General features: G+C 42.9%; 1 protein-coding gene and 1 pseudogene across 2 annotated transcripts in view; both read right to left on the reverse strand.

The window, feature by feature from the left end:
* STIM1 (stromal interaction molecule 1) overlaps positions 1-17,976 on the reverse strand; it is a 186,420-nt gene that overhangs the window by 138,329 nt on the left and 30,115 nt on the right. The window lies entirely within an intron of this gene.
* On the reverse strand, positions 4,028-5,916 carry LOC121102871 (annotated as a pseudogene).

A 17,976-nucleotide genomic window follows, 5' to 3' on the forward strand; every position in this document is an offset into this window, starting at 1 on the left:
TGAGAGCCCAGGACTTTGGCTTTTTCTCTGAAAGACACGATTTTAAAGAGAAGAGCTATATGATTAGATTTACACTTTGAAAGGATTGCTCTGACTGCTCCATTCAAAACAAACTGTTGGCAGGCAGGGGCAAAAGCGTGCAACCAACTAAGAGGCTATCACCTCTGCAAGCGAGAGACAACAGTAGTTCCGATCAAGGTGGTAGTGGCAGAGGTTATGAAAAATGTCTGAATTTCGGATACGTTTTAAAGCTAGAACAGATAGGATCTGCTGACAGACTGAACGTAAGTGTAAACTTGTTAAGTTTAAAAATGCTGATTAGACGGGATGCCTGGGTGGCTCAGTCGGTTTCTGCCTTCGGCTCAGGTCATGATCCCGGATTCCTGGGATCAAGTCCCGTGTTAGGCTCCTTGCTCAGCGGGGAGCCTGCTTCTCCCTCTGCCGGCTGCTCCCATGCTTGCTCTCTCTCTCTCTGATGAATAAATAAAATCTTTAAAAAATAATAAAATAAAATAAAATGCTGATAAGACATCCAAAATCTCAATTAAGAGGTTAGATATACAAGTCTAATGTTCAGAGAAGTCTGAACTGGAAACACAAATTCAAGAGTTTTCAATGAACAGATGATCATTAAAACAATGGAAATGGCTTCTAAATGTCATTGGTTTATGACAAAATAATGCAATACCCAATGAATAGTAGCTGCTTTTATTAAACTCTTTGTTTTCTTAAGGTGCTAAAAATACTTGCCAACTCAGCATGAATAAAACTTTGGTGCCCAACATCTAACCCCATCACCAATCCCTCATGAAAATTTGACTTTCTGCTCTGCATTTTTCCTCACTCTCTTCCTCCCTTCCAATTTTTCAATTAAAATATCAGGGAAGTGGGGGCACCTGGCTGGCTTAGTCGGAAGAGTAAGCGACTCTTAATCTCAGGATCGTGAGTTCAAGCCCCATGTTGGGTGTAGAGACTACTTTAAAAAAAATTTTTTTTAAACATCAGATAAGGGGAGGCACTGTGGTATTAAGTGGTAAAGGCACTAATTCTATAGTTAGACAGGTTTGAATCCTCTATCTTAGCTACATACTAGTTCTATGACCGCTGAACTATAATTTTCTTAGTAAGATGGAGCTAACAGTCCCTCCGTTACAGAATTGTTGCAATGATAATACATCCATTCATTCATTTGTTCAACAAATACTTACTGAGCATCCATTACATGCCCAGGACTGTGTCCAGCACCAGAGCTACAACGGTAAACAGGCAGAGGTCGCCCTGCCCTCCTTAAGCCGATAGCCCAAGGGACCACAATATTTCTAAACAACCAAGACAAAATTTAACATTTTTAAAAATCATCTAAAAAAAATAAGTACATAAAGAGCATCACACAGTGCCTGGTAAGTAGTAGGTCCTAAATAAATGACCACATTTATTATTTCATAATTAGAGTATATTAATCCTCATAGAACAACACATTTTTAGAACTGGGATGACTTTTAGAAATCAAAAGGTCCAATTCCCTCATTTAACAGATGAGCAGATTAAATTACTCCATAATAACTCACTCAAGACACCTGTTCAATCAGGCCGTGAGCCAGGTATGTGGGTACAGGGATGAGTAAAACACAGTCCCCGCCTTATGTCAAATAAATATGCAAGGGGAAGTGACCTGCCTGAGTGGCCTAGCTGCTCACTGAGACTGGAAATCATGTCTCCTAATCTTCAGTGTTTTGCTCTTTCCACTGATCCAAAATTATTCCATTCAAATAAAAATATTTATCAAGAAGCAGCTTACCATGTGCCCTGTGCCAAAGGGACTGGAATCCCACAGCTCAGCAAGTCCTCACAGGTAGGTTGTCAAAAAGAATACCGTGGGCTTAGAAATGGATCCTTTTTGGATGCCTGGGTGGCTCAGTAGGTAAAGCATCTGCCTTCGGCTCAGGTCATGATCCCAGAGTCCTGGGATCAAGTCCCACGTTGGGCTCCCTGCTCCGAGGAGAGTCTGCTTCTCCCTCTGCCCCTCCTCCCACTCATTCTCTCAATCTCTCTCTCAAATAATAAATTAATAAAATCTTAAAAAAAAGAAAGAAAGAAATTGATCCTTTTTTGCTCTGTGAGTCATCAACAGTAGGCCCCAGGGAGGAGCTCACAGGCACTGGTAGGAAATTACAGAGAGATGGAGAAAAACAAACTGAAAGCCACTGGCTAAGCAGAGACAAAACAGAGCAAGGCCTTTCTCCCTCACTGCAGAGATTAAGTCACATTCCCTCCAGGGTAGGCCAGTCACAGAACTATACCTTTATCTCTCTGGGCCATCCACCCATCCTCACCCCCTTCCAAGGCCCTCTTGAGAGTCTGGGGATTGAGCTTCTAATGGGAAAACAACACAGCGGAATAGAAAGAGCACACCTTGAGGGTTCACAGACTTCAGCTGAAACGCCGGCTCCACCTCTAACTAGTTGAATGTTTCTTACCTCATTTATTTCCACATGGAAAATGGTGACTATACCGCACTTACTTCTGGGAGTTGTGGTGAGCATTAGAATTGTGTTTGCTGTATCTAGAAAAATGCCTTGCGTGCAGAGGTTGCTCAATATTTGGTGCTATTGTCAATTATTATTAACGTCCAGGTCTCTCTTACTGTCCCACACTCCTTCTTGTGACTGCAGACTTCAACACAGCACCACAGTGTAGGGCTCTGACAGGAACGGGAAGCTGAGAGACATGGCACCTCCATTGGCTTCATCTCTCTCTCCTCCCTCAACCTAGCCCAGCTCAGCTCCCCACTCCACTCCGCCAACTTTAAAAACCAAACTCTTTGAACCTGCCTTCTCTGGTCCCTCTTCAAAATATCACCTACTTTCCTTCCTTCCCTTACCACTATCTTTCTCAAAAGAGAAGTCTACACTTGCTGCCTCTGTCTCCTCACCTCCTACTCCCTCCCTAAGCCACAGCAGTCTAGCTTCCATCCCTACCCCTCCACTGAAACTGGTCACCAGGTCACCAATGACAATAGCTTCAGTTCAGGGCTCACCCTACTTATTCTCTGCTTCAATAGACACTTACCTTCTTTTAGAAAATCTTCCCCCTCCTGGCTTCCCGGACAGGACTTTCTCCTCCCTCTCTGATTGCTCCTCCTCAGTCTCCTTCCCTAGTGTTTCTGTCTACACATATCACAGTTCTCCTGGGCCCTATCCTCAGCGTCCTTCCTTTCTCCACTTTATGGATTTTACTCAGGTGATTTCACCTATTTCTTTTTCCTTTTTTTATAAGATTTTATTTATTTATTTATTTATTTGAGAGAGAGAGACAGCACGAGCAGGGTGAAGGGCAGAGGGAGAAGCAGACTCCCCGCTGAGCAGGGAGCCTGATGCGGGACTCAGTCCCAGGACTGGGAGATCATGAGCTGAGCTGAAGGCAGACCCTTAACTGACTGAGCCACCCAGGCGTCCCTCACCTATTTCTAATGGTCTCTACTCTCGCTTGGAAATCATTCGCATAGCTATGCTCCTCTCTCTCTGAGGAACTCCAAAACTCGCATCTTCTCCCCCAGGTAGCAGATGTCATCCACAGGCATCTCAAAACCAACATTAACTCCCCACAGCAGCTCCCCAGGCTGTATTTCATGTGTTAATGGCCTCAGCATCCATTCACCTAACGCTTCTCCTCCGCCCTTCACTCACACGTTTCAATCCATCCCCATGACCACTGCTCTAGTTCCAGCCTCCAGCATCTGCAGTTGCTCTCCTGCCTCTAGTTTACCCACTCTTGGCCTCCTGAGCACAGGCATCAAAGAGAACTTTCTAAAACACCACTCTGACCAAGTGACCCTCCACCTTAAATATCTAGAATAAAGCTCAAATCCAACAGGATGTAAGCTCTTTGCCATTCAGAATCCCTTCTGAGCAGCCCAACAGTCGGTCCAGCACCAGGAACAACTCACCATTCCCTGAGCATGCCATGTACTTCCTCACTCACACTACCTAGTACTCTTTTGGTCATCCTTTTTTTTTTTTTTTTTTAAGTATAATCGCCATTTTTCCCCCAGAACACAGTTTTTCTTCAGTCCTTAAGGAGTTAGCTCCTTACATGGACTTTGGTGGAGGTGGTGGGGCAGTACCCCCAGGTCTAAATCGGGTGGGGGTGTTGGGTCCTTCTGTGCTTCACGAGAGCGATTCCTGACTACCTTACTATGGATGGCAGAGCACGCGCAGTAGTTTCACATACAGCTTGGGAAGCACATAGACCTTGAACACACTCGCTTCAGACATGTTCCTGAGGGCAGCAGCCTCTATGTTCTGAATAACGAACTTCTCAATGGCCTTGTCCTTGGGCACACAACAGGCAGCTGGTGCAGCAAACAGGCTGCACGAGGCCACGGCCCTTTTTGCCATGACCGTTATTCCTTCTTTTCTTGGTCATCTTGGAAGTGAGGACCCAAGAGGCACTCTTCTGGTCATCCTTAAAGATCCACCTTAAACATCTCTGCAGCCTTCCCTGACTCCCTCTTGCTAAGCATTTAGACTCTCCTTCCTTTCTGCCAGCACGTCTTCTCTGTTCCTCTACCGTCGCACTTGTGACACTATATTGAATGTACTTGCCTGTGTGCTTATCTTCTCAGTAATCTGCGGATTGCTCAAGGACAAGGACTATGTCCGTCACTTCGCAGTAACCCAGCCCACTTGCCCCGTCTCTCAAGATGAGCAGCCAGACTACCAACCATGATGGAGATACTCCCCCCATATCAGGAGAGCGAACTCTACTAGCCGCAGGAAGTCTTAATACTTCCCCTCTTGCAAATGCTTCCAGATGCCGCTTGGACTCTGACCCCAGAGGAGGTATTCCTGACCTGATGATTCCTGGGGGCCCTTCTGCCTGGAACAGCCTGTTCAGTAGGGATAGGAGAGCTTCCTGTAGATTAAAATTCTTTGGAAAATGATTTCTAAAACAGGCTAATTACAAGTAGGGCTGGCCACTGCCAGATCCATCTCAGGAAGTCATGTTAAGACCTTCACATACCTTCAAAAGTAAGTGAGGTGAGTACCACAACAGCCTGTGGCTAGTCTTCCTGCCTTCCATTCCACCTCTCCTTGGGACACTGCCCTGCATCACATACTGGCCACAAGTGGCTTTGCTCCCAGAAATCTACGCTGGCTTCTCACTGCCTAAAACTGCACAGCATGGTGATTAAGAGCAAGGACCCTAGAAATATATCAACCAGGGCTGAATCCTAACTCCACCACTCTTTAACTATGTGAGTTTAAGCAAGTTATTTAAGTTCTCTGGGCCTCTGTTTTCTCACCTGTAAAATAAGAAAATAATAGTACCTACCCTCTTAGGATTGGGATAAAGATTAAATACCCTAAAAATAAGAATTAAATAATAAAAAATTACATCAGCTTGCCATTAAAAATATTAATAACAGTGCCTGGCTCATGGTAAGAACTTAGTAAATTATATATAAACATATTCAGGTTTCAAGTCCCTCTGTCATTTAAAACCTGAGACAAGAACTGTTGCCCTGACCCATTTCACATGCCACAAGTCACCAGTTCTCAATCCTTTTAACTTCTGACTTCATCACTTATGATTCTTCACCTCTACCCACAATATCAATCCCCCATCTACCAGCCCCTCCCTCCGTTCTTAGCTGCAAATTCTCTCTGGCAGTGCTACCTACAGCTGCCTGGAAAACGCCCCCTCAGCAGAGCACCCCTGGGGGGGTGCCATGCCTAGGAGCAATACAGGGTAACACCTTCACCTGAGCACTCCATTCCCCTTGCTCATTCCCACTTGCACTCAGGTCATTTTAAAAATCCATATGCACCCCAATGCTCATAGCAGCATTGTCCACAATAGCTAAATTGTGGAAGGAGCCGAGATGCCCTTCAACAGATGACTGGATTAAGAAGATGTGGTCCATGGGGCGCCTGGGTGGCGCAGTCGTTAAGCGTCTGCCTTTGGCTCAGGGCATGATCCCGGTGTTCTGGGATCGAGCCCCACATCAGGCTCCTCCGCTAGGGGCCTGCTTCTTCCTTTCCCACTCCCCCTGCTTGTGTTCCCTCTCTCGCTGGCTGTCTCTGTCAAATTAATAAATAAAATCTTTTAAAAAAAGAAAAAGAAAAAAAGAAGATGTGGTCCATATATACAATGGAATATTACTCAGCCATCAGAAAGAACGATTACACAATATTTGCAGCAACACGGACGGGACTGGAGAAGATTATGCTAAGCGAAATAAGTCAGGCAGAGAAAGACAATTATCATATGGTTTCACTCATTTATGGAACATAAGAAATAGGAAGATCAGTAGGAGAAGGAAGGGAAGAATGAAGGGGGGGTAAACAGAAGGGGGAATGAACCATGACAGACTGTGGACTCTGGGAAACAAACAGGGCTTCAGAGGGGAGGGGGGTGGGGGATTGGGATAGGCCGGTGATGGGTATTAAGGAGGGCACGTATTGCATGGTGCACTGGGTGTTATACGCAAATAATGAATCATGGAACATTACATCAAAAACTAAGGATATACTGTATGATGACTAACATAACATAATAAAAAATTATTATATAAATAAAAAAATAAATGAATAAAAATCCAAATGCCTCCCTGAACTTCTGCAGTAGATAAACCTTAAACAGAGTTTTAGAGACTAAGTCACACCATCTCCAGGAAGCCCGCTAGACTACAGTGACCCTCAATCACTGAAGTCTTAATCTGTAAGATATACTTCCTCACTCATATCATCTAACCATCTCTATTAGATGAAGCTCCATGAGGCAGTATCTGGCTTTCCATCACTACATCCCTATTATCCTAGAACAGTGATCAGGTCATAGTAAATGTTTAATAACTATTTACTGAAAGCAATTAATCTAACCCAACCTCTTCATCTTTAAATAAGAAAACGGGGCACTTGGGTGGCTCAGCCGGTTAAGTATCTGATTTCGGCTCAGGTCACGATCTCAGGGTCATGAGATCAAGCGCCACATCAGGCTCTGCACTGGGTGTGGAGCCGGCTTGGGATTCTCTCTCTTCCTCTCCCTCTCTGTTCCCCCCCACTTGTGCTCATGCACTCTCTCTCTCTAAAAAAAAATAATAAAATAAATAACTAAGAAAACTAGGACTGAGAAAATAGAAGTACCTCAGTCAAAGCACAGTGAGGACTGAAACCCAGAACTCTGTAAGACTGAAATTATGAATGCAACCCACCTCCAACCTACTTCTGGGCCAGCTGCAATTCACCAGAGAGTAGACAGTTCTCTGATTGAACTGAGTGTTGTTCCCTCAAAGCAGGGCATTTATCTTCTCCTCCAGAAGCAAAAGACTAGGCCAACTATAGATGCTTGATTAGCTAAATCTCCTACCATTGATTCTGGGACATAATCAGGGACCGGTGGATTAACCAAGATCTCCAGCTTTCTGCAGCAACAACCCAGTCTGTGAAAACAAGGGAGCCCTGGAGTTACCTTGCCAACCAAAGCACAGGTTGCCATTCAACTTCTCCAAGCCTTACTAACAAAAAAAGCAGGAAGCCACTTTGTGCTCATTTCCCTAATTGTGTTCCGTGGAACACTAGTGTCTTATGTAATGTCAATAGATGGGTTTGTTTAGAGCTTGGGGGGAAGGAGCGGGGAGGGTGTGGAAATTTCATAATCAAAAAAATATAGGAGGGGCAACTGGCTGGCTCAGTACATAGAGCATGGGACTCTTGATCTCAGGATCATGAGTTCAAGCTTAAAAAAAAAATGTAGGAAACCCTACATACCTTTCCTTATCATATTAAAGGCTCCTAGCTTTTCCAAACTTGATCTCAAAAGGTTCTCAGAGTAATACCTATGGTCTTCATATGAGAGCGATATTCTGAAGAGAACTTATTTATTAGTTTACGTATTAAGAACTTATTTTAGGGGCGCCTGGGTGGCACAGCGGTTGAGCGTCTGCCTTCGGCTCAGGGCGTGATCCCGGCATTATGGGATCGAGCCCCACGTCAGGCTCCTCCACTATGAGCCTGCTTCTCACTCTCCCACTCCCCCTGCTTGTGTTCCCTCTCTCGCTGGCTGTCTCTATCTCTGCCAAATAAATAAATAAAATCTTTAAAAAAAAAAAAAAAAAGAACTTATTTTAAAAGAATACAGTGTAGAAATGTATAAAGGTACTATTATTCCACAGTTCCTCAAATGAACAGGATCCTAACTAGGAACTGGACTTGGACTACTAAAATTACATTACTTTCTCCAGCACAATAAGTTTGGGAGAAAGTTAACCTGGATTCAGAGCTGTCTGCTAACTTTAAAGCCTGTTTCTTTCTATCATTATACTATATTCCTTGACAGTTGTTTATTCTAAAAAATCTTTACTGAGCTACAGATGCAATGCTAGGTACAAGGGATATAAGGAAGTGTAAGATTTAGTAATCTCTGCCCTCATGGAACTCATAATTTGGTACTGCTCATTGCTATGGCAGAGGGAATGGGAACACAGGGATAGACAGAGGGAAAGGAGGTAATGGGAGCTTGAGGGGAGCTCTAATCTTTGGGGGTAGGAGAAGTTGCCAGGGAAGGCTTCCCAAAGAAGTAGGTACCTCAGTGCTAGTCTAGCGATAAAGAACATGGCAGGGGGCGGGGGTGCAGTGGGCAAAAAGCATGGGCTCTCGAGGGAACAGACCAGTTTCTAAAGGAAGCCAGCTTCTGGCCTATCCAATGAAGTCGGAGAGGAAAGAGGGGTTTTCCCCAGATAATAGCATTTCCAGGGACTAACCAGAGATGCTTTAGGGAGCACATGCCAGGCTGGGTTGACACCAGATACAAACAGCTGCCCTCCTGGAAACAATTAAGTGGCAGTTTTTACGTTGACAGAATCTTAGGCCTCAATGAAATATTTTGAAATCACTTAAATGTGGGGCGCCTGGGTGGCTCAGTCGTTAAACGTCTGCCTTCGGCTCAGGGCGTGATCTCGGTGTGGGATCGAGCCCCACATCAGGCTCCTCCACTGGGAGCCTGCTTCTTCCTCTCCCACTCCCCCTGCTTGTGTTCCCTCTCTCGCTGGCTGTCTCTCTGTCAAATAAATAAGTAAAATCTTTTAAAAAAAATCACTTAAATAAACTCCCAGTTTATTGATAAGAGGTCCTAAGAGAACTGGGCTTCACTTGTCTCAACTTGAGCTGAATGCGGGAGAAACACAGGTTAAACAACGATAATTATAACGGTTGACAATTAATGGAGCTTATTACGTGTCAGGCACTCTGCTAAACGTTCAGCATGAATTATCTCATCTTAATCTTCACAACAGCCCTTTGAGGTAGACAATATGATTATCTCTATGTTACAGATAAGGAAGTAGGCTCAGAGGGGTGAAGTAACTTGCCCAAAGTATTACTAGCAAGTGATGGGACCTAGGTAGACTGACCCCAGGACCTATGTGCTTCATTACTAGACTAGCTGAAGTACCTACTTCTCTGGGAAGCCCCCTCTGACAAATCCTCTACCATGAAAGATTGGGGGCCTCAGAGTTCCCACTACCTCCTATCCCTCTTATCTACTTCTTGCCCTCTTCCCTCTAATGGAGCAGTGAATCATCACCAAAATTACGAGTTCCATGAGGGCAGAGATTACTGAATCTTACACTTTCTTGTAACCCTTATACCTAGTATCACATCGGCAGCTCAATAAGTATTTTCTAGAATAAACAAGTGTCAAGGAATATAGTATAATGACAGAAAGACACGGGCTTTAAAGTCAAACAGACTTACATCTGAATCCAGGCACTGCCACTTCTTAGCTATAATCTTGGCTAAGTTACTTAACCATTCCAGGGTTCATATGGTAAAATGTCTTACCGTGTAACGTTGTGAGAAAACCAAACTAAGCACCTTATACAGTGCCTGGTACATAAAAGTTACCCAACTGTATTTGCCATCCTCCTCCTTTCCCCTTGTCTTTCACATACTGGTAGAAAGACCTCCAGTCTGGGAATCCACAGTGTCATTAGCTATAATCTTAATTAAGTACTTCTCCTTTCTGGGCTTCGATTTCCTCATCTACAACTCACAGACTATTGGTTCAGAACAAATGAAATAAAACGTGCTTGAGTGGTTAAAAAAGCACCGTGCAGATGGCAGGAATTTTTGTCATTCCACCGAACTAGCTTTTAAAATCAGCCTTGAACCGTACTACACAGAAGTGTCTCGAAGCTCACAAAGAAGAGATCTCTCAGAGACCTAAAAGCTATAAAAGGAGGGAGCATTTGCACTGTCACTAGGAGAAGGAGCCAGTCCCGCTGAAGAGCTGAGGTAAGACACTGCCAAATGGCTTTGCTCCAGCAGTCCCTAGCTAATTAAGGCCTTGCTCCCCTGCCTGTCTGCCTGTGACCTCTGCAAAGGCTAGAGAACACCAAGTGCTCCACAGCAGCTCTTCTCTTGGCTGGATTGGCTTAAGGTATTCCCGCCAAGGCTCAGCCAAAGCTATTGCTAAGAGGTTCCTGCCCTTGGCCTTCCTTAGAACAGAGCCCAAACAAGGAGCCCTCGGGCTCTCCTGAGGTTATCAGTTTAGGATTCCTAAGAGTCAGCCTTACACACAGCTACCAAGACTCTGGGCCTGGAACGTGTCACATGGGACAGAACTGAAGCCTAAGCAGGCAGGCCCTTTGTACAGACTAGAAAGTCCGCTTATGCTGTAGAATAAAAAGTAAGGATAAGGGTTTGGTCCTCCCATTCTAAGCTGTAAGTATCTAGTCTTAGATGCTGTCAAGGTCACTTTGCAAGCTCTTCTGAAGCTGCATAGGCCCCAAGGACTTAACCACTTCCTTTGTTCATTAAAGCAGAACTTTCATTCCACCCCTAAGCCTCCCTCCCCTCCCTCCCCCAAGCCTGGCTCTAGAGTAAGACAGTCCATCCATCTTGCTCTTTAAACGTTAAAACATATGGGCCCTTTTTGTTGTAAGGGTTTAACTGTTGTAAGGGAAAGACTATAGGCCAAAAACAGCACACATGAGGAAGTAAAGAAGGTTTAAAAAGTACTACAAGTTAGTTACAGTCACTGTCCCCACTCAGAGTTCCTGGTTCCTGTCGTTATTGGTGCTCTCAGAGAACAGCTACAATCCAATAGTCTCCAGACTTTATTTTTGAACAGTGGAACCCTCTCTTTCGACTGCAGTTCAAATTAAATCTAGTTAGTGGTCTCAATATCTAGTTAGATCTCTAATGAAATAATGGATCGAGGGAGCAAACATCACTGGCTCCTAAAATCATCAGGCAAAAAGCTGATGGGAACTACTTTAACAAATAGATCAAATTGACAATATCTGAACCCACTCATCAATCTAAACATTATTAAAAAAAGAGAGAAAACCAGATATAGTTGGACATCCTTTCAAAACGAAAGAAAAGCAGGGCACCGGGGTGGCTCAGTCGGTTAAGCATCTGCCTTGGGCTCTGGTCATGATCTCAAGGTCCTGGTATCAAGCCCAGAGTCCTTCCTGCTCAGCCGGAATCCGCTTTTCCCTCTGCCCCTCCCCTCCACTCATTCTCTCTCTCTCTCAAATAAATGAAATCTTAAAAAAAAAAAAAGAAAGAAAGAAAATGATTAAACCTGAATCTGATCAAGCATCAAGATCCAACTACCAATTTATAGTACAATACAGAGAGCATAGGAACACATTAAATACCACCATAGGGGGGCGCCTGGGTAGCGCAGCGGTTAAGCATCTGCCTTCGGCTCTGGTCATGATCTCAAGGTCCTGGTATCAAGCCCAGAGTCCTTCCTGCTCAGCCGGAATCCGCTTTTCCCTCTGCCCCTCCCCTCCACTCATTCTCTCTCTCTCTCAAATAAATGAAATCTTAAAAAAAAAAAAAGAAAGAAAGAAAATGATTAAACCTGAATCTGATCAAGCATCAAGATCCAACTACCAATTTATAGTACAATACAGAGAGCATAGGAACACATTAAATACCACCATAGGGGATAATCAGCAAAATCCAGAAACTGGGAAACTCGTCTGGACAAATGACTCGGTTTCTTCAACACAGAATTGCAAGGAAAAGAAAAGAAGTGGGGCAGGGGGGAAAGCTATGGATTAGAAGAAACTCAAGATTTAGATCAACCAGGAAAAAAAGAAATAAAAGACATCCAAATTGGAAAAGAAGAAAAACTGTCACTATTTGCAGAAGACATAATACTATATATAGGAAACCCTAAAGACTCCACCAGAAAACTATTAGAACAAATAATTCAGTAAAGTTGCAGGATACAAAATTAATATACAGAAATCTGTTGCATTTCTATATGCTATTAATGAACTATTAGGGGAAAAAATTAAGAAAACAATCCCATTTATAATTGCATCAAAAAGAATAAAATACCTAGGAATAAATTTATAAATAAATTTACCAAGGAGGTAAAAGAGCTATACGGGAAGACGCTGATAAAAGAAATTAAAACTGTAAGACACTGATAAAGAAAACGGAAAACTGTAAGACACTGATTAAAGAAACTAAAGAAGACACAAATAAATGGAAAGATATACAATGCTCATGGATTGGAAGAATTAATATTATTAAAATGTCCACACTACCCAAAGCAATCTATAGATTCAATGCAACCCCAATCAGAATACCAATGGCATTTTTCACAGAACTAGAACAAATATTCCTAAAATTTGTATGGAACCACAAAAGATCACAAAAAGCCAAATAATCTTAAGAAAGAAGAACAAAGCTGGAGGTATCGTGTTCCCTGATTTCAAACCATACTACAAAACAACAGTAATCAAAATAGTATTGTGCAGGCACAAAAACAGACACATAGATCAGTGGAATAGAACAGACGGTCCACAGGCACCTGGGTGTCTCAGTCCGTTAAACATCTGCCTTCCACTCAGAACATGATCTCAGGGTCCTACGATCAAGCCCTGCAGTGGGCTCTTTGCTCAGCGGGGAACCTGCTTCTCCCTCTCCCTCTGCCTGCTGCCCTGCCTACTTGTGATCCCTCTCTCTGTCAAATAAATAAATAAAATCTTTAAAAAAAAAAAAAAAAGAATAGACAGTCCAGAATCAAACCTACATTTATACTGTCATTTAATCTTTAACAAAGAAGGCAAAGACATACAACAGGGAAAAGTCTCTTCAATAAATGGTGTTGGAAAAACTGGACAAATATGTGGAAAAGAATGAAACTGGACCACTTTCTTATACCCTACACAAAAATAATCTCAAAATGGATTAAAAACTTAAATATAAGACCAGAACCCATAAAACTCCTAGAAGAATACATAGGCATAAGCTCTTGGACACTGGTCTAAGCAATTTGGGAGGGGGGGGTAATCTGTCTCTTCAGGCAAGAACAACAAAACCAAAAATAAAGAAATGGGGGGCACCTGGGTAGCGCAGTCATTAAGCATCTGCCTTCGGCTCAGGGCGTGATCCCGCCGTTCTGGGATCGAGCCCCATATCAGGCTCCTCCACTGGAAGCCTGCTTCTCCCTCTCCCACTCCCCCTGCTTGTGTTCCCTCTCTCACTACCTGTCTATCTCTCTGTCAAGTAAATAAATAAAATCTTAAGAAAGAAAGAAAGAAAGAAAGAAGGAAAGAAAGAAGAAAGAAAGAAAGAAAGAAAGAAAGAAAGAAAGAAAGAAAGAGAACTACATTAAACTAAAAAAAAAATTTAGATCAACCAATGTATACTTGGTAGATATGAATAAATCAACCGATATGAATAAATCAACTTAAACACTGAGACTAGTTGATGACATTAAAGGATTATTGTTGTATTTTTAGGTGTGATAATGATATTTTGGTTATGTTTTCAAATACAGTTCTTTTAAAAATACATAATAATGTTTGCGAATGAAATAATATGCCTCGAATTTGCTTCGAAATAATCCAAACAGGTGGGAGGGTAAAGATGAAATAGCATTAATGAGACTGGCCTTGAGTACAAAATTGTAGATGGGGAGTAATGGGCACATAGGGGTTCATTATACTGCCCTCTCCAGTTTTTTTCTTTTCTCATTTACTTATTTGACAGAGAGAGAGCACGTGCACGTGCACACAAGCAGGGGGAGGGGCAAAGGGAGAGGGAGAAGCAGGCTGCTGGCTGAGCAGGGAGCCTGACTCAGGCCTGATCCCAGAACCCTGGGATCATGATCTGCGCTCTCTCTCTCTTGCTTAACAACTGAGCCACCCAGGTGCCCCTCTCTAATTTGGTTTTTGTGGGGTTTTTTTAAGATTTATTTATTTTATTTATTTAAGAGACAGAGACGGAGAGAGAATGAGAGCAGGGGGAGGGGCAGAGAAGAGGGAGAGAATCTCAAGCAGACTCCCCGCTGAGCAGGTGGGTGAAGCCAGGCTCCATCCAACAACCCTGAGATCATGACCTGAACTGAAACCTGAACTGAAATCAAGAGTGGGGCACTCAACCAAATGAGCTACCCAGGAACCCCTGCCTTCTCTAGTTTTAAATATATTCAAATTTTTCCATAATACAAAAGGTTGGCTTTTTTTGTTTTTTGTTAAGAGAGAGTGTGCATGAGCATGAGTTGGGGGGAGTAGGGGTAAAGGAAGAAGGAAAGAGAGACTCTTTTTTTTTTCTTTTAAAGATTTTATTTATTTATTTATTTATTTATTTATTTATTTATTTGACAGAGAGAGAGAGTGCACAAGCAGGGGGAGCAGCAGAGGGAGAGGGAGAAGCAGGCTCCCCGCTGAGCAGGGAGCCCAAAACGGGGCTCAACCCCAGGACCCCAGGATCATGACCTGAGCCGAAGTAGACACCCAACCGACCGAGCCTCCCAGGAGCCCTGGGAAAGAGAGAATCTCAAGCAGGCTCCATGCCCAGCACAGAGCTTGATCTTATCTCATGACCCTGAGATCATTACCCCAGTTGAAATCAAGAGTCAGACGCTTAACAGACTGAGCCACCCAGGCACCCACCCCCAAAAGGTTTTTTTCAAGTTGAAAAATAAGCTGAGTATGGAGGGGCTACAGTTGAGACATGTGAGTAAAGCCTACATCTCTTCCCACTGACTCACTTCCCTCACAGTGATCCCTGAGGCATCTTGGGAAGCCCCAAGATACCTAGAAAACAGTCTGAAGACCAACACTGCATTATATGGAATACAGATACCCGAGTAAGAGAACCTGGCTTCAAATCTTGGCTCTGCGCCTTAATAGCAGTGTGACACCTCTAATAAGTTACCCTTTGAGCTTCTTACCCTTGTGCAAATAGGGCTACCTCCCAGGATAGCAACAAGGATCAAATAAAATAAGAGATTAAAATACTGTGTATTCTTAAAGTATATATGATTGTTAGGACTACTTAGGGAGATAACTTGCCTTTTATTCCTAACGCCAAAGTTACTCAACCCCCATCCCATCCCAGCTTTCATGCCGATGCCTTCGAATCTTCAGAAAACACACATAAAATTCTGTGAAGACATGAGAGGCAGCAGGAATTAAGATTCAACGCTGTGGGCAACCCCTGTGTGCCTGGCCAGCTACAGTATGTGTGTGGGGGCGGGGAGAAAGGGGAGGGCAGTAATGGGAAAGTGCCCTAGAGATGACTGAAAATTTACCGTCAGCCTAGGCTCCAAGTCTCTAACTACCAATCCCAAATGACAAAAAGATAAGTAAGTACCAGGCACTTGTGATGAAGGCCAACTATTAGTCAGGAAAAAGTTTCTTGTTAATGACAGTTTACCTGTTTCGGACTCAGAAATAATGAAACCTATCCTTTTTGTCAACACTTAAATTCCATTTTCCTTCCACAGCCCCTCATGTTTTGAATGATTTTGTCTATAAACATGCACTTATTGAGAAATAATTCAACATTTTCAGCTGTGTTTATTACCACTACTTTTTCTTTTCAAAATGCTGATCCAGATTTCAACCAACCATATACAATTATCAAAGCTTCATAACAATATTTTGAAATCACACACCTCACCATTCTGGCTTTGATACTAATGAGCAAGAAAGTGAAAGTAAACATGTAGACATTCAAGCACTGGGCCGTGCTACCAGTTGCTTATTTTGGCTGTATGCTTGTGTCCAAGGTCATTCACTCACTGGACAGGTTTATGTCCTATGATGCCATCAACTGCCAGTCAAAGCCCCAATCAGCTTGAACAAACTGGTGTTACCCCACAGCACTGACGCAATTAAAAACCAAAAGCAAAGACACTTCTATTGTCAGTAAATGTACAATTTCCATTAGGCTTATTGAAATATTGAAATCAACCTAAATTCATTTATTCATTCAAAAACAAATATTGACTAAGTGTCTCCATCCAAGACCCTACAGTAGACACTAGGGACAAAATGAAGATGACGTAGTCCGTGTCCTCAGGGATTACACCAATACACCCACCCCTTCACTGTTTTCATGGACCCCACCAAAACTGTGTTGGAAGAGGTGACATTTTCATTCCCTTATGAACACAAACAACTTGTGAAAAGGCAACCTGCTTCAAGACGTACGTCTCAAAAGCACAGCCCTGATCTGCAGGCACAAGTTGCTCCACTACTAGAAAGATCAAGAAAATGGTTTCTAAGATAAGTCTCTGTCAGTATATCAACAGATATCTACTGAATTTCTATTTTGTCTTTGGGCACTGTGCTAGATAAGGGATACGCAAACTGTGGTCCTCGGGCCAAATACAGCCCCATACGTGTCTTTGCAAATAAAGTTTTATTGGAACACAGTCATGCATGTTCATTTACATACAGCCTATGGCTGCTTTCCTGCAACAACTTGCCACTTCAACAAAAACCATAAGGCCCACCAAGCCTAAAACATTTACTATCTGGGCCCTTACAAAAAATGTTTGCCAACTCCTACGCCAGACTCTGAAGATGCAGCAATGTGTCTGTATGTTAATCTAGATGGTAGTTACATGGGTATACACACGTGTAAAAATACATCAAGCATTTCATTCATTTAATCATATTTATGCCGTAACTCAATACTTTATTTTAACGAAATTTAAAGAGTACTCAGTCCTTGCCCTGCAGCAACTCAAAATCTGGTAGAGGCCATAAAAGTAAACAATTGCAGTACAATGGTGATAAGAATCATAATGAAAAGCTATACTAATTACACTAATGGCACAAAAGAGGAAATAAACAACCTAGTTAGGTATGCAAGGCCAAGTCTTTATAGAAGGTAATTGAGGTACATCTCGAAGAATGAGTATGTATATGCCAAGAGGGCGGTGCTAGGGGAAGAAAGATGGAGGTAAAAGGGAGAGGTCGTCATTCCAGGCGGAGAGCACAGCATATACAAAGGCTCAGAAATGCAAAAACAAAACAAAACACCAGAACAATAAAACATGGCATGGCTTTGGGAAATGACAAGTAGTTCGCAGAAATGCTTAGGTAAGGCGCTAGCAGAGCAATGTGAAAAGATGAGACTGGAGCAATACAAAGTGGTCAGACCATGGAAAGCCTCATGTGAAAGGTCACCATACATGAATGGCCATGTAATTTATGGTCTAAACAGGGTCACTTCTTTTTTTTTTTTTTTTAATTGAAAGAAAGAGGGAGAGAATACAGGGGGAGGGGCGGAGGGAGAAACAGTATCTCAAGCAGACTCCACCCTAGGCGCAGAGCCCATAGTGGGGCTAGATCTCACGACCCTGGGATCGTAAACTGAGCCTAAGTCAAGAGTCGGATGCTCAACCCACTGAGCCACCCAGGTGCCCCAAAACATGGTCACTTCTGAGAGTAAAAGAGAGCCAGAAAAATAATTATAAATCAAGGACTATCCCAGGAAGATATGATCACCCTATTATTTGCCATATTAAAGAACGTAGACTTTAACGTACAAGATAGGACAAGTTAATACAAGATTTTAAAGAGAGGAATACCAAGATTTATGCTTTAAAAAGAGTGTACTTCACCTATTTGTTTTATTTAACCTATTTATAGACTACTTACTATGTGCCAGGCACTACCCTAAGCACTTTACAAATATTACTTAT

The sequence above is a fragment of the Ursus maritimus genome, unplaced genomic scaffold (genome assembly GCF_017311325.1).
Source record: "Ursus maritimus isolate PB19 unplaced genomic scaffold, ASM1731132v1 scaffold_16, whole genome shotgun sequence".
Taxonomy (NCBI): Eukaryota; Metazoa; Chordata; class Mammalia; order Carnivora; family Ursidae; genus Ursus; species Ursus maritimus.